Source organism: Alosa pseudoharengus, unplaced genomic scaffold, assembly GCF_046254945.1.
Source record: "Alosa pseudoharengus isolate Yale_2024_CS ecotype anadromous, Long Island Sound unplaced genomic scaffold, YU_APseudo_1.1 YU_APseudo_1.1_scf_20, whole genome shotgun sequence".
Taxonomy (NCBI): Eukaryota; Metazoa; Chordata; class Actinopteri; order Clupeiformes; family Clupeidae; genus Alosa; species Alosa pseudoharengus.
The window spans coordinates 10,670,423-10,694,157 of NW_027468664.1; positions in this window are offsets into that span (position 1 = coordinate 10,670,423).

Below are 23,735 nucleotides of genomic sequence, written 5' to 3' on the forward strand. Positions count from 1 at the left end.
GGGTGTGCGTACCATAGCATTAATTCCTGCAGGCGCCCCTGAGCACCCCCCACCCCCCACCACACACACACACACAAACACACCATCCCCCTGACTCCTCTGTCACAACCCTCTGAAATGTGGTGAATGAGAAATACCCAACGGGTGGGGAGGAAAGCACCGTTGACACGGTATAAGAGATTCCGCAGCTGTAGTCAAAGCGTGAGTGAGCAAATGTGGCCTGCCAGTTACACTCCTCTCATCTGACTGACTGACGGGCTGCCAGACTGAACGCCTCAGTGATTTGTTCAGCGTGACCCCACTGGTCAACCACACACATCACAAATGTCAATGAATCGACCGGTTTGTTTTAGGGTTACTTAATGCCTCTAAAAGAGAGGCAGCCCAAGGGCTCGAAGGCCGACAGTCAACATATAGCTAGTTTCCAAATGAGACCTAGCATGTTTTGTGGGAAGAGCCGCCATTTCTCACCGTCTGGGTTAGACATACGCAATGAGCAGCGATGTCTGGCAGCTTGTTTTGGATCCATCGTCTTGGCGTCCACTCTGACTAAAAACAGAGGTAACTGAACGGATGGCTCATGACGGTGCTAGGCTGCTGAGAAGCACTTGACCACATAAAATGACAAACTCTTGACAGAGCACATAAATTTCAAGATCAGTATGTTGAAGACCAGAAGAAACACCCGTGTAAAGATAAATTAGCTTAGATACAAGGTTAAAGTTGTGGTCAAGTGCAAGAGCAATTTGTTGATCGGATGTGATCTTTCCCAGAGAAGCCCAATAAATAACGGGTGTGCTCCATCACAGGAAAGGTCACAGGTGAGACAGAGTCCTGATTCTTTATGTGTGCAGTGAGGGGGTAGTAAATTGTGTGTGTGTGTGTGTGTGTGTGTGTGTATGTGTGTGTGTGTGTGTGTGTGTGTACAGTATATGTGTGTGTGTGTGTGTGTGTGTGTGTGTGTGTGTATGTGTGTGTGTGTGTATGTGTGTGCCTGTGTGTTTATGTTCTTGTTTGCTCGTCTGTGTCTGTGCCTGGCCATCTCCCCCCCCCCCCCCCCACCACCACTGTCTTGCTCTATCTTCATAGAGCAGGCTGAATAGTACAGTACGTGACCCACAAAATCCCCAGCCAGGCCCCAGGTGGGCAGAACAAAGAGACATTGGAATGCCCAACAAGTGCCCTCCACACACATACACACAACAGTAACAACACACACACAAACCCCATTTCATCTCTATCGTGCTGGGCTTCAATTGTACCTCGCCTCCATCTGATCTCTTTGGGGATAGACCCCCTGATGCCCCAGAGTAGGTCTAGGAAATACTAATACTTGATCAGGCAGATCAGAGTTTTGATGATGATGATAAAAAATCCTTCCCTAGGACATTTAAACTCCCTCCTACACATACAAGCAGGCTAATTGACACCCACACGGATACTTGCTCAGGCACCACCAGTGTGAAAAATCCAGCAGCTGAATCCTGCTTCCATGCAGTTTGAAATCACCTGTGGCCATGCAGAGGTAGTAAATCAATTTGAGGGGAGCAATTTATTTTGGAAGGGGGTGGGGGGGCTGAGTTCAACTTTCTCAGACTGAAATTAAAGTAGAGAGAGTGAGAGAGAGTGAGAGAGAGAGAGAGAGGGAGAGAGACAGAGAGAGAGAATTACAGCGCTGCAGTGTCTCATACATTGAAACTTTGCTCCTTCGCCCTCTTACCATCCCCATACACCCCCTCCTGTGTCATTCATCTTGTGTCGTCCACGATAAAACCTCCCACAGCTGTGGTCGTTTATTGCTCGAACAGAATTGTTTTACTAATTGCAACGGATCTTTGCACGTCATTATCCTCTGGATTACATATGCCCTACAGTGTCTGTGTTGACAAGATGGTCAGTTAAAAATACAACCATTGGCAATAACCTCCGTTCATGTCAAAATAAGAAAAAATACACTAAATTAGAATACAAAAGATTGAGCTCATGTCAAGCTCTGATAGTGCTTCTTTTTAAAGAGCCATGTGGGCTCGGGGCATTTATACATCACTGACATCAGAACTGAAAGAAAAGCAATTGATGGAGGCCCACAAAATGGACCCTGGGTGCCAAGAGGGTCGTTGACATGCCAGTCGACTGGCAGGGCAGCGTACACCTGCCGGGAGCCGTAATGGAGTGCGGGGACAGCAGGTGGCTGCGACAGTGACAGGCCCTCGCACCGAAAACTGGCAGGGCATGAGGAAACTGGCCAGCGATAATGAGGCGCGTGGAGAGGAATCCACATTGCACAGTCTTGCATAATGTCAAGCCAGAGGCACTTAATCGGTGGTCGGGCCGGATGCAGAGCACAGCTCGCCTCACACAGACTGTTTGGGTGCAAGCAGCGGGGAAAAAAAGGACATCACTGATTTAATTTGTTTGGGAAAGACAAGCACTCCCCCTCTCCCCCCTCCTCCTCCCCCTCTCCCTGTCAGGTTGCTATTTTTGTGGGGAGGGCAAGGACGCTCTTGTTTGAGCAGACACGAGTCTCTGACTGGGACTCATCCGTTTTGTCAAGCCACTCCCCAAAAACAGGCTCGGGCTTCTAAAAATGAACCGTAACATACGTACGTGTGGGCTATTTTTAGAAATTTATGTACATAACATCATCTGCTGTCTTGACATTGAGGCAGGCTGCTGGAAACACAGATGGCTGGCCGGGCTATGTTCTCTCTGTTTCTATTTGTCTTCAATGACCTTTTAATGGCAAATCTGTCTGCGGTCTAGAGATGGTGGGCATGGTCTGCATCAACACTGTCTGTTTGCCACCTGTATCTCGGTGTGTCTTTTTCCCCCTTCTTCTTTGACTTTCTCTTTACGCATTCATCTTTCTCTTTTTTGCTCTCATCTCTGCTTTACTCTCCATCCCTCCGCCTCTCTCTCTCCCTCTTTTCTCTCGCTCCCGTCGCCTCCACACGTCTTCTCTCTGAAGGTTTATTCGCCTCACGCAGTGCCATTCAAATTGCGTGTCGGGAGTCAAACTCCTCTTGGATTGCTTTTTGTTGTCGTGTGCTGCTGAGAGAGAATGCATTTTTCTCCCCCTGGAGCACTCACTCCTCTCAGCGGACTCAATCTTTTTCAGCGCCAGACCTTAACGCACATTTTCCATTCATGTGAAATCACCTTATGAAAGGTATCCTCCACTCCAAATAGGACCTCTCCACTTTGATTGCTTTGAAAGCGTTTTTTTTTTCTTTCTTCTTTTTCGGACCACCTCTGTATATCTTGATTAAGTATTTTTCTGACAATCCTTTTCTACGCCCTCAAATTTCAGATGAAATAGACTGAGGCGAAGTTGCCTGGTTTTACTGTCAACAGTCAGTCTGTATTTCCCATGTTTCGATGATTGCATAATAAACTATGCCATCAGCAGTAAACAAGATATCTTGTCCCACATGAATAATGCAGTGTCCAATCAAAAACCACGATGGGTCAGGGCTCCAGGTCAAATGGCTGCAATTATGGAGCCCGACAGTGGTGCTGTTGAAAGACTCCTCAATCAAACGATTTTCCTTCAGCTTTAGCAGCAAAAGAAGAATAAAATAACCTCTCCATTTGGGCAGCTGTAAAGGCCACATTGTTCTCACACCAGCTCATGTTGCTGAACCTTTTTTTGTTGATTTAAATGTTTTTCATCTTTTATGTGTGTACACATCCTGTCCACGTTAGAATGCTGATTGCAAACAAATGATTTGCCAGCTGTGCCTTTTCTCATGCCAGTTCAGAGACCAATAGGTGTTTATGAGCGCTGAACAACAGCGAGGCAGGCCCAGGCATGGATGCCAGCTACAGAGGCATGCCCTCGCACACACATACACACACACACACAGGGTAGGAGCAGCCATGATAACTATCCTTGGCTACCTTTTCTCTAGTACTTCCCTTCAGTAGAACCAGAAGCAGCAGCAGCAGCAGCCTCTGCCACCACTCAGTGCCGATCTCTCACCGGCGCTCCCTGAGTGAAACTGACGGTGTGTGTGTACTTATAATCTCATCCCCCTGGTGCGTTCTCCCCCTGCCTGTCTGATTGATTAGCCCAGGCGCGGCTGAGCGTCCACCGAGCTGAATCAGGCCACTGTTTCTTGCTGAGCGCCGAGATATTGGAGCAAATTCAGACTCTTGATGTGCACCCACCCCGGTCTGAAGATGTCTATCTGTACGCTGACCCGAATGGAAGCCTTCTGTATTTCTTTCAGGGCTGAATGTTTTATATGGCATGATATCATAAGAGAGCTGCTGTAATGGAAAGGACGACTCCTGGAGCCTTGCGCTATCCAGTCAGGTTGATTTGTTAAGACATTTATAGACCCTTGTGCAGTCTGGCTTTTGTGCGTGTAAAATGTTAACATGGCTATTGACCCGGGAAGCCTAAAACCGCTTTAATGAGGTGCTCACTGTGAGGACGTTCCGGCCCTCTCAGGCTGGCTCAGTGTTCCAGATAACCATCGACTTATCACCTACAGCAGTCTGGCCAGCACAAAATGGCTCTCGTTTTTCTTTTTTTTTTTTTTTTTGCTCGAGAAGTCCAGTTCCTACATTTGCGCTCATGGACGATAAGAATGATTGCCAATTACCAGAACCCTTTTGCCGACATGTTTCAGTCTTTTGCAGAGACCAGTATTTCCTCTATTGGTAGGTGTTTCTATCCAGATAAAACCTCGGCAGTCTTTTGCTGCCGACAACCTTCATGTTTGTTTCCCAGCAGCTAAGAAGTAATTACCTGGCACGGAGTCTGGCACTGACATTGGTGTGAACTGTCAAGCAGTGAAAGCTCAGGACATGTATGAGACAGCTCAGTGTGCTCAACGACTGGTACTGGGTTTACCAGTCTTATAGCAGGGAATAGACAACCCACTTAACTATTACATCTGTGGAATGGTAGACTCTGCACTAATGTTGCTCACTCAGGTTAAACACATTATATCTGAGGTGCTTATATTTTTACTGTGTCTACAAACTGCCGGGAACATGATACGCTCACTTAATCAGTTACTCTGTCAGGGACAGGAGCACTCTGTCTATACTGTGCACCTGGATAAGGACATGAGCTTCCCTCCTCCTTCTCTGTACTTCCAATCACCTCTGGCTGGTAGCTTCTTCCTCCTGGTTGGCTGCCACTGCAGAGAGAAAGAATCTGTGTGAAGCACGGCCAGCAGAGTCACTCTCATTACTTCAAAAAGCTTACAAAAACAACACGGCACTTCCTGTGTCTTAAGGTTTTTTTTATTTCACTTCTCTCCTTAGAGTGGTCATTGAGTGGTCAAGTGAAGAGCCTGTAGTCTCGAGCATTGCAATATGACCTCAAGAGGCCGATCAAACTCCAAGCACCACCTGGAGCTGGTGCAGCTGGGGAGTCCAGCTAGCCCTGGGGCATGACCTTAAACACTCACAAGGCAACGCCAGCTCATTAGCCCTCGAGATGTTCATTTATTTACACAATGCACTCTGATGGTAATTATGTGATGCAACCATGGCAACATCTATTTTTGCATAAACAGAAATTAAGAAAGGAAGCTATATTAAGGATGAACAATCCTTGGCAATAAGGCTAGGTGAAACAAATGTTATATATTATAAATGTTATACAACAGTTGTCATAAGGATACAACAAACTTTGATAAAGTGTTAATGATAAAATGAGGGGCCAGGTTTGATGGGACACATCAGCTTCTCATCACATCACAAGAAACATATACATATATAACTACATGCTGGCCTACTGTTTTCACACTACAAACAAGATGAACCGCATAGTGGATGGTATGACTACCGCAGGGTGTTGCCACCTGCTAGTACACAAATTTCCCATTACATGTTCTTTCCATGCCCTACACCTACAACTCCTTGTAAACTGCAAGTTACACATCTTAAGTCCTCTCCATCCTCTACGCCTGTAAATCTTTGTAAGCATCAAGTCTTGCTAAATCAGTGTTTAATAATTCAAGACAAAAATAAACCCAGCCTGATCTGCTGGAGTGCTTGCTGTGCTTGCTCTGTGTGTGTGTGTGTGTGTGTGTGTGTGTGTGTGTGTGAGAGAGAGAGTGAGAGAGAGAGTGAGAGAAAGAGTATGTGCCTGTGTGTGTCTGTCTGCAACAAGAGAGAGACGAACTGGTGACACTCTAATGCATGTCAGTATATATTTCTGTGCATGTGTGTGTGTGTGTGTGTGTGTGTGTGTGTGTGTTCGCCTGTGTGCATGTAGCATGTGTGTATACAGAATGAGTCTCCTTGCCCCCCACCCTGATGCAAACAGTGGCAAGCGAATCCAACCCTGTGTGCTGCTTATGGCCTCCTTACACCAAACAACTTTGACAAGATTTGGGAAAGATTCTTGAAAGATTGTAGAGTAAAGCTTGAATGGGGGGCATTAGTTAAAAGACTACAATCTTTCAAGAATCTTTCCCAAATCTTGTCAAAGTTGTTTGGTGTAAGGAGGCCATTCCTTGTAGGACCTCACACAATTCAGCTGTTCTAGGCAGAAAACAATTGTGTTACCCCTCTATTTACAAGACACTATATTGGAAACAAAACAAAGTATTACGTATCTACTCATTTGGGTCCAAGTTCCCACAGGGACTCGAATCCAACCCACAGTAATTTCCCGATTCCCACCCAATCTCTTTCTCCCACTCACTTCCTGTCACTCTTCACTGTCATATCTGAATAAAGGCAAGAGAGGCAAAAAAAAATATTCTTGAAAAAAAAACATTCTATATACAAAAATGTCAGGGTTAGTGAAGAAATCAGACTCAGCAGCTGCTATAGCTTTACAGAAAGAATTAACTATTTTTAACATTTAATTTAACATTGTTATTACCAACACTGAAGACACTGAAGATTTTTTAACTAGATGTACCGCATAGCGGTACAAAATATGACCGCCGCTCAGTCCTGTACATCCGTTCCGCGATAATAAATCACACTTCAATTTGTCTCCATCTTTTACTCCATCCCCCACTCTTGAAACTTTTGTGTATGCTTGTTTGGCATGCCTGTGTGTGTGTGTGCGGCTGCACAGAAAGTAGCCTACTGGTAGCCTGGCGGGCCATCCTATATCATTTAAATGTATAGTCTGGAATCGAACCATTCACCTCGCTTAATCCAAGGGGCGGGCAGAGAATTGTCTTTCAAACTGCCTAGGCATGCAATATGCCAGCGCTACGACCATATCCGTATCCGGTCGGCAAAACGGCAAATACATCCTTCTTCGAAAGGAATGACTTAAGTGCATTGTGTTGCTCAACTTTCAAAGAAAAGCACAAGTCCAACTCCTCCAAAGTTGACGCCAACGCCGATTCAAACAACCGCTCTTCGTTCGCCATAGCCACCTTCCTTGTTGTTCACTGTCGCAGGACTGTTGTTATCCTGTTAAGCCCGCCTTAAGACTCTCTAACAAAATAGAGCGCTGTGATTGCATGACGTCCACGGCGTCAGCCAATAGAAATCCCTATGGTTTGATACTAGACGTACAGGCTGAGCAAATTAATTTGCCGCCGCTAGGGTGCGTCTAGATTTCTAGGCTAGCCTACTGGCGCTGAAAAGGTGAATATATTGTAGAATAGCCAAAGAAGTTGTAGCATTGTTATAAAACCTTTAAAATCTCTAAACAATCACAAGTAGGGCAGTTCATCAGAGTTCATCCATTGCAACTGGATTGATGAAAGGTCACTTACACCTGTAGGCTACATTGTATTTGGGAAAAGCAAAAGGTATCAGCATAATGTTATATTTTTATTTATTAAATATGTATTAATATTTATTTAATTATTTATTAATAAACAAAAACATCTGTCAGTTCCATGCCGTTTTCAACAGCTATCAAAAACAAAGGTCATTTTTGGATGGATGGATTTTTTGTGAATGTTTCTTCTTCTACATAAGATTTTAGTCATCTTTAGTTCATGTGATACTTTATTGTCAATGCACAAATTAAGTAACAGTAGTCTGAAACATTATTGTCAATGCACAAATTAAGTAACAGTAGTCTGAAACGAAATGCTGTTTTACATCTAACCAGTGGTGCAAATAACTGACATGTCCAAATGGGCCTTGATGAAATGCGTCGCTGGACTGTTCATACACATTTTAACGGGCCAAAGTTGAAGAGCTGTTGTCCGTTATTGTTCGTGCAAATATAGGCTGATTCATGTTCCCTTGCATTGTGTAACTACATGGCTAGTCTGGCTTTTACCAGACCAAGCTCAATCTTTTAAGAAATCAAAAAATAAATAGCGGGCAGATCAGGCTGGGTTCACCCAGCCTAGTCCATAGGTGCCTGATATTGTTTAATTTTCCGATTGAGATATCCACGCTCTGGCTATTCTAAATGCAAAAATGCATCAGGGAGTTATGACAAAACTGTAACTAACAAACTAGATCCTAATAGAAAGCTGTTAGCTTCCCTAAGCTACAGGTAGGCCTATAAGGCAGGCCTATTTACAACATAAATTGTCAATAGGCTATGCTGGCCACACAAATAAAATGTCCTTTGGAAACCAATGGCTTACGCCTTACAGTATCAAGCGGACTTAAACTGCCATATCGTGGCGAAAAGTTGTAATAAAATTCACGCAGCTCCATGAGTCAAGGAAAGCGCGAATGAAGTAGCCACTTCTAAATGGGACCCACTACACAGTAGCTTAAGGTGTGTTGCTAAAGCAGCCATAATGAAATGAAGGTGTCATTGTTTGGATACTTCACACACACGTGCTTTTTAATCTCACAGACTACAACTACCAAGCTGGAATCAAAGCACATCGATTCCCCTCTCACACCCTGCACGCACTTAAAACAAATAAACAGGCGTCTCAGTCTCACACATGTATAGGCAAAACTGTATCAGACCGGTGTAACATTGGTAAATCTTCCATTGCACAGAATGATTTTTGTAGCATGTGCAACAAATGACAGTCGAAAGATACAATTACAGTGCTGCTATCAATTTGCTTGGTATAACCGCATTTATAGTTTTCTACAAATTCAATCAATCAAATTGGCCTCCATCACTCAACCAACGCTAACGGTAACATTATTGTACCTAGGTCCTTATTGATATTATAAGATTAACGTACCTGCAGTAAAAACCAAGCATGTCCGATAAACATTCTCAGATTTATTTCGGCTTCAAGGAGAAATGGGAATTACATTTCATGTGAACATCGTCCTATCCTTATTAGACGTTCTCTGCGGTAAACTATAGTCCTTGTAGGAAGCGTCCATTGTTTTTCCAACCCACTTTTAACTTCCAACAAAATTACGTCTCACTGCAACGATGCGCCATCTAGTGGACAAACGACTACGTATCGCCAATACTGGAAATGCAGCCATGATGATGATGATGAATATTTGGCTTTCTTTTAATCCTACTGAATTTGTAATTATGTATCGGCCGTTCTAATACCGATAGTATGTGCGTGCCTGTGTGTGTGTGCATGTGTATATGTGTGCACCGCCATCTACAGGCCAATGAGTGTACAGTCACTAAATGTACACATAACCTACATTTTTTTAGACCCCCCCCATGGATGAAATTCTACGAAACTTGGCATACCCCCAGAAAATGCCAGGTCAAGCATACACATAAAATTTGGTGCAGTTCTGAACATCTTAACTGAAGATAGGGGCGATTAAAGCAGAATGATATTGCATTTAAATTTTTTACCGGGGGGGTGCAAATCACAAATGAGTGATTATGGGCCAGGTTGATGTGGGCCCTTGAGACCAACATACCATAAAAGATTCTTCATCCTCAGTGCCACGGTTCAGGTAGTTATTTAGGAAAAACTGCTTTTTTTACGGTTCGGGGGGCCCAGCACGGGGGGGGGGGGGGAGTGGCCCCAGGGGACGAAACGATTTTTTTCCGTAAAAGTCTAGTGGGGCTACATACCCACCAAATTTCATGTGCACCGGTGTTTCGGTGTCCCGGGTATCGTTGACCAAAAAATCAGGAAGTAGATGACGGAAAAAAAACAAAAGAAAAAAAAAACGTTGACAATCATTATATGACCGCTTCGCTAGCGGCGGTCATAATAATTATTAATTTAAATAATATTTTGCTTTTTACAGTCCATTCCATCTGAGGCTATTTTTATGGTATGCTTCGAGACAATCAATGGGAGCTTTAAGCAATAAGACTTGACACTACAATGAAAAATATTTTGAAATATTTTGTTTTATATTATAAAATATTATTATATTACATCAACATTCACTGATATGAAAACGAATAGTGATTTTGCCATAATGCTCCACTCTTCCCTAAAGTTGTATTTTGATTTCTGAATGTCAAGAGCTCATAACATTTATCAACTTTATTTCAAGGAGGCCACTTCTAACAGTCATGCACAGTTATAGTCTCTACCAGCTTTCGGAAAATCAGATCATGCCGCTGTTTTCCTACTGCCTATGTACAAACAGAGAAGTCAGAGGGATCCCCCAGTGACAAAGGAGGTCAAGCGCTGGACTGACCAATCGGAAGCCAGGCTACAGGACGCCCTTAGCAACGTTGACTGGGAGATGTTCAAGACAAGTCTGCTGACATCAATGAGTTTACTGAAGTATCATGAGTTACATCAATATGCTAACTGATTCCATCATCCTGTAAATATCCGAAGCTTCCCTAACCAGAAGCCATGGGTGGATAGAGAAGTGAGAACGGCATTAAAGACACGCACCATGACTTATAATGCTGGGCTTATTTCAGGGGATATGACGGATTACAAAGCAGCATCTTATAGTTTACGTAGAGCTATTAAAGATGCTAAGCGGCGCTATAGAGACAAAGTTGAAGCTGATTTCTTGGAGGGTGATCCAGCACGAGTGTGGAAAGGACTCCGAACCTTCACTGGCTTTGAAAGAAAGTCCCCTCCTATGATGAATGTGAGTAAAGCCCTCCCTGATGAACTTAATGCTTTTTATGCTCGCTTTGACATGAAAAACACAGACTATCTTGCACTAGCTGCAGCATGTGAAGCAAATGAGGATGCACCTTTCTGTGTCTCTGAGGTCGATGTGAGCAATGCCTTTAGGAGGGTTAATTGTAGAAAAGCTGCTGGACCGGATGGAATTTCTAACAGGGTTTTGAAATCCTACGCTGCTCAGTTAGCTCCTGTGTTCACTTATATCTTTAACACATCATTGGCTCAAGAGACAGTTCCTACTTCCCTCAAGCAGTCTGTTATTGTTCCAGTACCGAAAAACAAAAGTCCATCATGTCTGAATGACTACCGCCCAGTAGCCCTGACGTCTACAGTGATGAAGTGTTTTGAGAAGCTTGTGAAAAACATTATCTGCTCATCCCTCCCTGCCTCCTTCGACCCCCTCCAATTTGCTTACAGAGCCAACAGGTCTACAGAGGATGCCATCTCAAACCTCATGCACACCACCTTAACTCACCTGGAGGAGGGGAATGGGAATTATGTGAGGATGCTGTTCATTGACTTTAGTTCAGCATTCTGGACTGGTTAGCACTCTGGACTTGTAACCGGAGGGTTGCCGGTTCGAGCCCTGACCAGTGGGCCGTGGCTGAAGTGCCCTTCAGCAAGGCACCTAACCCCTCACTGCTCCCCGAGCGCCGCCGTTGTAGCAGGCAGCTCACTGCGCCGGGATTAGTGTGTGGTTCACCTCACTGTGTGTTCACTGTGTGCTGTTTGTGTTTCACTAATTCACCGATTGGTTTAAATGCAGAGACCAAATTTCCCTCACGGGATCAAAAAAGTATATATACTTATATACTTATACTATACTTATATATATAACACGATAGTACCTCTCACCTTGGTCACAAAGATGAAGGCCTTAGGACTGAACACCACCCTGTGTCACTGGATATTTGACTTTCTCACCAACCGTTCACAAGTGGTTAGAGTGGGGGGGTCTGACATCTGACACATTAACCATCAGCACTGGTGCTCCCCAAGGCTGTGTTTTGAGTCCACTGCTGTACAACATCTACACACATGACTGCAAAGCCAACAGTAGTCATACCTCCATCATCAAGTTTGCAGATGACACAGTGATCTTGGGCCTGATTAGTAACAACAATGAACAGCTGGATCAGGTTGATGAGGTGGCACAGCTTGACACTGAATGTCAATAAAACCAAGGAAATGGTAGTGGATTACAGAAGGCAGCAGCAGAACTACCCCAGGTAAAAAAAAAAAACTATTAAAAGTATACTTTTTGAAAGTGTACTAAGTACCGTTTGTACTTTTTTCGTCAAATCCAAGTGTAATTAAGTGTATTGAATTATGTATTAAGTTCAACTTAATACCAACTTGACTATACTTTGAGTGTAATTAGTGTGCTAAAATGGAACAAAAAAAGTGTTCTTAAGTACATTATACAAAAAGAGATTTTATGATCATTCGAAACACAGTCGCAGTACAATTTTGTAACATCCCAAGTGTATTGGAAATGTACTTAAAAGGCATTACAGTATAACTAATAATAGTGTGGTAGTGTATTTTGAATACACTCTTATCATCCTCATTTCTATCCATTTGGCATGCTTCTGTAATATTTTAAATTAACTTCAAATGTACTTCCTGACTACACTAAGTGCCTTGAAAGTTTGCAGTTATGTTAATAAAAGTATAGTCTTAAGATACTTTAAGCATTATAAAGGCATACAATTTAAGTATAATATTAGTGTGATTTAAAATTGTACTATTAGTACTCTCCTACCTATTCTGTTACATGACAAATTACACTTTGATTATGAGAAAAACATTTTATTGACATGAATGAAAACAAAACATAATATTCATCCATAACAAAAGTAAAAAAAATTTCTGAAAGTTATGGATCTCTTGCATGATTCATCGCGCAAGTGCTTTTTGCCACTATTGTGTCGCGATACTCCACAGCCTCATTGGTAGACCATCAATTCAAAATGCAGATTTCATGAAAAACAAAAGTTGTTTACCCTCCTAGGTGAGAGAATTTGCCCTCTAAGCTTGAAATTGTTTACCGGACACCCAGCCTACAAGCCAACAACTTAACAGTCTAACATGGCTAAATGTGTAATGCATGATCATTTATTGCTTATTTGTTTGCAAAGTCTTCTGGCCCAGAAAGAAAACCATGGTGGTTACGGATCATGGCTGAGGAGGAAAGGTACAGCTGGTAGAGTTGTGCAGTGAGTGAACTTCCCTCCCAACACTGAGATGTGGTGGCAAAGGCTGTGGTAGCTAGCTTCCTTACTAGCACACCATCTTCCAGTCCAAGATGCATAAAGTTTTCGGTGGCAACCCGGGGCTGGACAGCAGTCAAATGCATTGACCTTGGTATTAGAGAATTTGTCTCTGTTGTCTGTGAACAGAAAGATGGACAACATTTTACAAGATAAACAATATTTTACACAGAAATCCATTGGCAATGATGAGATTAATACAGATTATCTGTACCTATTTGCCATTTACTTTTTATGGGTCAAATTGGTATTGACACCATCTGTTTGCCATCCTGGTATGGGTAGACCTGGCCAGCTAGTCTTTCCTTAAAGCGTTGTGCACCTTGGCACCGATATGAGTGCAACCACCCTGTTTTCTGCATTTGATTACCTTAGATTCCTTTGTTTCCAATACAACCGTATTATCGTTTTCGGGTCAAATGGCATTTTAAATGGGGCACTAGCCTATTATTTTGATGCATGAATCAAAATCATCATGTATCAAAATAGTTCTGCCCCTACGACTCCTATTCAAAATGGCATTTGACCCAGAAACGACAATACAGTCAATCTTAATGGTGGCGCTTCTGACTTAATTATGCTTTCAAACGAAAGTTTGACTCGGGTACATTCACAAAAAGACCCTAGGTTGCATTTTGGCTTGAGTTATGCTTTAAAAGTAATGGGACAAGGTCCTGGATGAAGAATATTTACCTTTACTGCTGATTATTTGAGGCGTTCAGACATCTCGGTTTCAAAACACCTGTAAAAACATAGTTAGGCTACAGATTAAAACTAGGTAAATTACAAACACTACCATGAAATGAACTTGCATGCTCTGTCAAACACAAATAATTAAAAAAAATCTAAATCTATCGCATAAACCAAGGCATAATATCAATCATGTAGCCAAAGCTTCATAGCACTAACTTAGTAGAACACCAAGTTTAATTCCCCCTCTAATATCAATGGTGGAAAAAAAAACGTTCTACTTCATAAAATGCATGTAATTTGTTCTGTAGACTCATTTTAAAAGATGTCTCCACGATTAAAGAAAAAAACAGCTAAGTTACAATGTCATTAGCATGCCTAATGAATGTGAAGTGTGACTAGCCTAGCACCATCCTCCTTTCTGTGAGTTAACTTAGCCTACACTATAATATTAAAGAACATTGGTGAACTTTAGGCAAACGTTGCTTAATAAAGAACACACTTTCTTCCATCATAGTTTGTCTAACGTTAGTGCTAGCCAACACTTGTCAATAATCCCACAAACACAAAGCAGGCTAATGTAACATTAGTTTTCTTCTTGATAGGCTCTGTAGGACCAACGTCTCTGGCATGACTAGAATTTATGGCATCTTTAATTTGGACAAACCTGTAACCTTATACGGACCGTAAACGTATGCATTTTCTGGTCTCTACAGTCCATCTGTCTTGCAAATAAAGTTACAAGCATAGACTGTGTAAAATAACGTTAATGTTTGCTCACACCACGTGTTGCTCGAAAGCTGCACAGATCCGCCCACTCCATTTCAAATTCAAACAACCATATTATTGGTCAACTGGACTGCCTATACATTTAACTGTGTTGCCTATAAATTTAACAAAATGCCACATTCATCCTCTCACAACCTCTACTACATCACAAACGTATAGGCTACTACCTTGCTAAGACACAAAATCAACAAAAGAAAAAATATTATTTGATGACCAAAACTGATAGATCAGTGTTCGGTTATTGCACATTGCCATCCATGCGGCTGATATCAGGCCTAAAAGCTACACACATTAGTATTTTATTAAAGGTGAGATGACTATGAAACTATACAAACAATGTATTAGGCCTACCAAAAAATAAACTTTCCATAAGTACACTATATTACAACTCTAAGTATTAGCAATTTAATACACTTAAACTAAATAAACTTCTTTACCATTTACAATACACTAACAACAAAGTACACTTTTAAAAAGTACATTACAAAAACACTTTGAATATGGCACAATAAGTATATTTAATTTTAGTACAATGAAGTTGAACTTAATACTATGCCTATGAAACTATACAAACAATGTATTAGACCTACCAAAAAATATACTTTCCATAAGTACACTATATTACAACTCTAAGTATTAGCAATTTAATACACTTAAACTAAATAAACGTCTTTACCATTTAAAATACACTAACAACAAAGTACACTTTTAAAAAGTATATTACAAAAACACTTTGAATATTGCACAATAAGTATATGTAATTTTAGTATACTGAAGTTGAACTTAATAACATCTACTTTGAAGTATACTTTCTAAAAGTACACATTAAACATACTTTACATAAAGTACAACAAGTGTAAGCATACTTGCTTTATACTTCATGTACTTTAATCATATTTCTAACACACTAAAGTATACTACTTTTTTACCTGGGACAGTTACACCCCACTAATGATCAGCGGGCAACCTGTAGAGAGAGTCACAAGTTTTAAATACCTTGTTGTCCACATTACTGAAGACTTAACATGGACTGTTAACACTCAATATGTTCTGAAGAAGTCCAGACAACGACTCTACTTCCTTCGTCAGCTAAGGAAATTCAAAGTTTCTACATCCATCATGAAGGCCTTCTACACTTCAGCGGTTGAGAGTGTTCTAACTGGTAGCATCATCACCTGGTATGGGAACTCCACAGTTAGAGATTGTAGTACTCTGCAGAGAGTAGTGCGCTCAGCTGAGCGTACTAAAATAACTCAACTCCCTGCTCTACAAGATATCTATTCCAGAAGAGTACTCCTAAGAGCCCAAAAGATTCTGAAGGACTCTTCTCATCCTAACAATGGATTATTCCTACCGCTGAAATCAAGAAGACGCCTATGTAGTCACAAAGCCAGAACTGAGAGACTCAGGAGAAGCTTTTATCCCCAGGCCATCCGAACTCTGAACTCACACTATACTGACTTTGCACACATTCACTCCTCAGCACTCTCAAACATTTCCCAACTCTGAACTCACACTAGACTGACTTTGCACTCATTCACTCCTCAGCACTCATGACCACCCCCCCCCCCCCCCCACAAACACACCTACATGACTTTTAGCACTTTTACATCCCTCTACCTATGCTACAAACCTTTTATTTATTTTCTTATTTCATCACACGTCAAAACACACACACACACACACACACACACACACATATCTGACTTTCTCCAACTTTTGCACATCTCCATAGAACTTTTTATTTATTATTTTTGTTTTCTCCTCCATCTATCTACCCATGTCCTTGATTGCCTAGTCTTTCTAATTTCACTGCATTTAACTATATGCATGTGACAATAAACTTCCTTGTATCCTTGAATCCTTATACAGTTATAGACCCTTTCAACAATAAAAACAAAAACAATGCTTGAACATTCTATTTGGTTCCCAATCTACTTCCTCTGCATTAAGATAACATATGGAATGTTAAAACGGAAGCCTTGTGGGGCCAACTATGATGCTGATAATGGAACTCTCTTGAAAGGGTCTATACAACAGACTAAAGAAGCACCTGTGCTGTTTTACAGTTTGCAAGGGTCACCATACTGTAGCATGAGCGGCTCCAAAGTGTTCTGTGGTAGAACAAAACGAGGTGGGCAGTTCTCAAAAGGTCAGTCCTTTGTCTGAGAATACGACGGCATGCATGAGTTTCACACCTCTCGATCTTGTCTCTGTGCATTCTCCATCACAGACATTTCAGCTGCCGAAGTGTCAAGGCTCAAGGAATACTGGCAGAACTTTTTGTGTGTGTGTGGGTGTTTGCGTGTGTGTGTGACTAAGCGTCTCTAAACCTTAAATTCGCCGATGAAGACGCTTGCTCTGGTCACACTTCAGAAATGGGCTGCAGAGCGGAGAGCCGTGTTTGTTCAACAGACTCAGGCTGTTGTTTACATTGTGAGAGCGAGCGAGAGAGAGAGAGAGAGTGAGCGAGAGAGAGAGAGACAGACAGAGAGAGAGAGTGAGCGAGAGAGAGAGAGACAGACAGAGAGAGAGAGAGAGAGACAGACAGAGAGAGGGAGTGAGCGAGAGAGAGAGAGATAGAGTCCACGTGGTGTGAAGGACGTCTCAGGCATCTTCAAATTCTGAGGTCCTACCTAAGGCACTGCATGCACAGAGCCTCTGCTGCCACATGGAAGTGACGACAGCCTTGAGGAAGGTGAATGAATAAGAGTGAGAAAAACGGAAATGGGAGGAAATAACAGATGGGCCTTTGCAAGCCTTTCGTCTGTCTACATTGTTTTCTTTGGTGTGTGGGCTGTATTCCAAGTGTGTGTTTGAGTGAGTGTGTGAGTGTCTAGTGGTTGTGTGTATGCTTGTGTGCAGGCGATCAGAAGGGGAAAAAAAATTGTAAGTATGAAGTCCATAAAGGCACTGCTGCTGTGAGTGTATTTTAAAACCTGACCCAGATCTTTCAACACTGACTAACTGAGTTCATGCGTTCCCCTTGAAGAGGAGAACTGAGGAGGAACATCATGCTCTCAGTTCAGCTAAACACAGGTAATTTCTCACTCTCTCTACATCTCTCTGCAAATGTGTGTACACACACACACACACACACACACACACACACACACACACACACACACACACACACTTGAAGCAGCCTAGATTTAAAAAAAAAAAATAATAATAATAATAAATCACACAAACAAATTTCTCTAAACTAATGAGATAAAAATATACAATTTATCACCAGAGGTCAAATTCTTTACTTTGTGTTAATCGTCCACTTTTTAAACGTTTTTCCTGTAATCATTAAGGTGGCTTAAAGAGAACAAGGTGTACAAGAATGAGTGTGATTTATTAAAAGTAATGCCCTGCCAGCATGAGCAGCTCTGTTTTGGCTCTTTTACAAGACCACTATTTCCCCCTACCTACAGTACCTATGCCATCTGCCTGCCTTTGAAACAGCAGATAAAAGCATTGCATTCATGGTGTTTTTTTTTTTTTTAGCTTTTATCTGTTTCCTTTGCAGATAATTAAAACACAATTTTGTTGTGTTCAGGATTTGTGAGCCCTTATTTAGTTTTATTGTACTGTTGTTTCCTTGGTTACTGTATAGTTACTTTAGTACTACGAAACAGTGTTCCTTAGTTTGGATATTACGTGCATAGGGGAAATAGAAAATGAAGACAACAGTAGTGGCGGGAAACATAAAGATGGCAAAAGATGGCTGAACTAATCCTATCCAAAATAGACGTGCAAAATTATCACTTTTTTACATTTACACTACAATGACAACCAAGATCAACTATACCTCAGAAAAGGCAAGTTTTCAACTTGCTAACACCAGAGGAGTAGCTATCTATGATACTGATAGAGCCATGATGCCCATCAAACCAGAGCTAGCAGCCAACATACCAGTCGTCATCAAAGGCAATTCTACACAATTCAGCTAAGCGTTTCGCTAAGCAATTTGGAGTCAGCTAAAGCATTCAGCATGCCCATCTCCTGGAGCCAAAGGTCAAAATGTGTTCCTTCCTTGTTCATCATATCAGCTTTCAAAGGGGTGCAAAGACCCTTACAATTACTGGACATGTGTTGGGAGTGGAAAGTCAGGAAGTGCTCGTCACCACTACAAACACGCTTTCCACACATTCAGCTCCTGCTCCAGATGCCTCAAATAGTTGGTTGGGTGTTCACACCAAGTCTTCAGCTCCAGGCCACATTTCCCCCCTTTTTGATCTTCCCACCCCCCTACACCCTGCTCCCATCTTTACTGAACATGGATCACAATCCTCCAGCTCCCACCAGCCCTCTGGCGGAACGGCTCTGGCTATATTATTTAAGATCAGGATTTATCATCTCTTGTGTGGAGCTCATTCATATCTGGCAGCCTCCTCAAAAGGTCACGTTAGTTCAGGCGAAGTATGAAAAGGGACAATGCGGTCTACAGTAAGTGATGAACAATGCATGAACACATATTGGACACCATTTCTAATTTATAACAAATTCCTTACGTGCGTTCCACTTTTGGTGGAACGGAGGAGGAACAAAAAAGAAAATCCATAAGTTGCAGATTAATTTTGACGGGCCAACAAGAAGCGATCCATAAATCATGTCGTGTAGCTGCTGTTGTACAAAACGCCTCGTGTGGCACATGTCAAAGGGTTTCGTTATGGAAGCCAGGAGGGATGCAGCTCCAAATGGTTTAGCGCTCGTCTCTGGCTCATCAGCGCCGTCGCTCACTGGGGTATCTGAGAGCCTACAGGCCCTCTCCCTCTTCCTCCTCATTCAGCCTTCATTAGGCCACAAAAGTGGGTTCCCACTCCAGGCCCCTCTGCTTCAAAAGCATTTCATCTTACCGCTAAGAGTAGCCTACTCCTAAATTGCACATAAAGTTTTGAACTTCTCATAAATAAATATGACCGTATGAAACCTGAAACCTGTCTGAACCTGCGGCCCCTCTCGCACTGAGCAGGATTACCAGTGCAACAACACATCATCAGTAGGGTAAAACTAACCTGTCTCATGACGGGCTAAACTCAGCTCACGTTCCCTATTAGTGGGTGAACAATCCAACGCTTGGTGAATTCTGCTTGGTGAATACACTACAGACTGACACAGTATCTTGTCAAAGTTTATAAAAAGCATGTACGATGACGTTTACATGGACAAGAAGTAGCCTAATTACATTTCACGAACAATAAAAATGTAGGCCTACATTTAGTTTACATTTGTTGGTGTCATTATTGCATACTTTACAAGCTGCAAAATTATTATTATTATTTTTTTTATTGTTTTAGATTTTGTGTGACTCGGCCTGTGTATTTCATTACAATGACATGTAATTATATAAATGGCTGTCTTCTGATCTTTTGTAAGTGTGTTAGGAGTCCTCTGGACTACTTCTAAGATCTACCAGACTTAGGCATTACTTTTAGCATTTGAAATGCTTTGTCAATTACTCTTTGACAAAGCATTAGGAGTCCTAAAGTTAAGACTGACACACCTACTATTTGTAGGAGTTTCTCCTATATTTGCTGGTTAGAAGCTACTTTTATCCTTAAAATTCTTTGTAAAATCAGGCCCTGGACAGCAAGCTTGACCACAAGGCACTCAGCTCTCCAGCTTCAATTAAAGGCACCCAGGCACAAATCTCTTTCTCTCACTCGGATAGTTATCATCACTTCTGTGATTAATTCTTGTTTTCCAATGACTCACATATGTATCCTCCCTGGGACTGAGAGTTGCCTGATCCATCCTGAATATGAGGAATGCCTTCTACACCTCCTACACATCCCCTACCTTGGACAATGTCTAAAAGCATTGGTAATTGCATTGCACTTTGATGTGGTGGAATGTCTTGTCATAACAGTTCAGTAGGCGAAAGGAGAAAAATGCTCATTTGGCTGTCAAAGCTAGCTTATGACGCTGCAATTAAAGGGTGTTGGAAATAGCTTTGCCTCAATTGGGGGAGGGGGGGGGTGACAGATTCGTTTTCTGTGATTAAGTCTTCCCTTCTTACCTATTTCCATGCCCTGCAGCAATCTCCCTTCTTTTTATTTATTTAGAACTACCCTGCCACTCTTTGTCTCATTCTTTTTCACTTTCTTTCCTTCTCTGCCTCCCACAGCCATACATCACATGGCTGAATTATAGCTGTTCTGTGGCTTGCCATTTTAACTCAACCAACTTTTCCTCTTCATTACTTGTGCAAGGGTTGTGTGTGTGTGTGTGTGTGTGTGTGCATCTCTCTTTTGGAACGTGGACACATCTATCAATCTAATAGACACAGACAGAAAGACACACACACACACACACACAGGGATAAACTGAGCTGTCACCATGGTGCCACAGCAGCATTGCCTGGTCAAGGGTTCTCTACATTCTAATTAGTCAGACTGTATTAGACAGGTGAGGGGTTCATTGGTTATTGGGTGCTGCTGCCACAGACTGATAACAGAGGCTATCAGTAAAAAAAGAAGCGCCGCTGGGCTGGCGCGCAGCATAACAGACCCGGCCGGAGGCTCTCCCCCACCTTCAGCTGCCGTATTCAAGGTGCCCTCTCATTTGGAAAAGGTCCAGTCCATTTAATATTAAATTGGAATCCTTATCGACAGGTCTGGTGTCCATTTGGCTTCTTCTTTTGGTCTGTTTTTGCTGCTGAAGTACACGAGGCCAGAGATAGTGGTAATTGCCGGGTATGCTATAGATGCATACACTGCATTTAATCTGTAATGCTGTGTCATTCCTCGGTGCTTTTAATAGCCATCCCCCCCCTAGGAGCAAAACGGAGCACGGCCGTATAAATCAAAAGCCAGATCTTGCTGTCAATTGCGTCCTGAGTCACACAGGTCACAAAAACAAATCCGGGAGCAGAGTGTAGAGCCGCACAGAGGGAGAGGCAGGTCTCCTCTACGTCACAAGGGGAAGTCAGGCGGTGTCATCTCTCTGGATGGTCCAGATGGTACCTGGGAGAAACTAAACAGTCAAAGGCCGACTCCTTCTCTCCCTCCCGCCCTCTCTCTCTTCCTGTCTCTCTCCTCAACCCTCTCCGAACCCTCTGCTTGCTCTCCCACACCCACACGGTCTCAGAATAAGGGTGAGGGACTGTAAGGAGACAATCGATATGGAAAGGGGGCGAGTGATGGATTGTGGGAAAGTTCTCCTCATTTCCTCCCTACTCACAGCCTGGCATGTCTTGACCTCTTCACCCTCCAAGGACCGTAAGGGCTGTGTGAGTGAGGTCATCCAGTTTTCACTCTACTTCACCCAGGTCATGAAGGCCACAGATTGCAACACAGATGCAACACATTTCCTTCAAAATGTCCTACACAATGAGACTAATTGAATCATGAGACACTAGACAGTCATAAATGAGGACCCTATATGGTTATATAGGTTATACAATTTCAAAATGTCTTAAAACAGTAAAGAAACGTTACTCTACAGACTTATAAATTGCTTCTGTTTCTCATGTGAGATTCTCTCATGTGGGTTCCCCCCACACACATACAAACAAAATCAAGAGTCTTAACATGGATTGATTTGGCATGTGTGTGTGGGCAGGTCTGACGAACTGGTCAGGGTCATGATGTGTATTTTGTTTACCCTGACCAAGCCCCTTCATTTAGGCGCGAAATGAGGGAGGAGTGTGAGACAGCTCAGATCTCCATTACAGCACTAAATTCCTATGCTGCTCCAGATGGCCAGCTCAAGTGGTCCGGCAGTTTAAATATAAAGGCGCAAATCCTGCAAGGCCCTTAGGATGGGGGGGGGGCTCACTTGACCCAACCGTGCCTGACGAGGACGAAGGTCAATGTGATGAAGGATGGGCCGAGAGGTGGAGGGTCTTCTGGACGAGTGTGATTTGAACTCCAGCACAGGCTCTCAAACCACCTGGCCTTCACTCTCCGCGGCCTCACCTCTATTACGTGAGCGGCCGTTCGGCTGACCAGGAGGCTGCTGACGAAATAGGGGATCTGACAGTAACAGTCTGATCTTAATCAATGGCCATTGATTTACCACTTATCTTGGCCAGGGAAGGTCGATGCATTGGCACCCGGCCCCTACACAGCGCTCCATCACAATAAAGATGGAGAAGTGAGGGAGGGGGTTAAGGGTGGGCTGGTGGGGAGGTCCAAGGTGAGCACCAGGCAGTCAGGAACATGGCGCTGGGCTTCACTCCATTTCATTTTCCATTAGGGGCAGGTGATTTCAGTTTATTTATTTTTTTACTCTCACTCTTTGTACATGTGATGCAGGAATATCAATAATCCGTTAAAGCGTGCGCTCACCCTCACAAGGCCCCCCTGCAGTTGGTGAAGTATCATTCATTAGCGAATGGCGGCTGGGAGTTTGAAGTTTGCTGGAGTGTATAAAAGCAATAAAGTTGAAAGCCCTGATTTCCTGTAAACCTACCATCTACTACACACACTCATTGGGGAGCAGTGTGGGAAGAGCCACTCACTCTTGCCTCATATGATTTTTAAAATTCCCAGCACTTCATAGAGCCCTGGCAATATTAGAGCTGGCACTGCCGCCATTAATGAATCCCTGATGCACAAGAGCTGCATTGATTGTGCAATTTTAAACCATCTTATGAAGGGTCTTATCAAGAGAATTTAAGGAGATCCAATATCATATCATATTGAGAAATGAAGGAAAGACATCTTGCCCTGAGAGACAAATTACAGAAGGGCCAGTTGTTACCACACACAGGGCTTAGTTTTTCCTCAATATACTAAGGGAAAGACATTGTTTTAAGACATTGGCTTGTCGAGACTTTGACTGAAGTTAATTCTAACATCCTTATGTTATACTATGCATCTATGTCCTTATAGTAAATTATTGAGTAGTATGATGTAGTGTATTATATATACTATACCTACAAGGATTTTCGATGCAGAATAGCATAATGGATATCTCATAAACTACGATGATATGCTGACGATACATTAGTTAGAACTGCAAAAAATATTAAGATGAATGATTAAGATTAAGAAAAAAAAAATCAATAGTCCACAAAGGTCTCCTTTCCTAC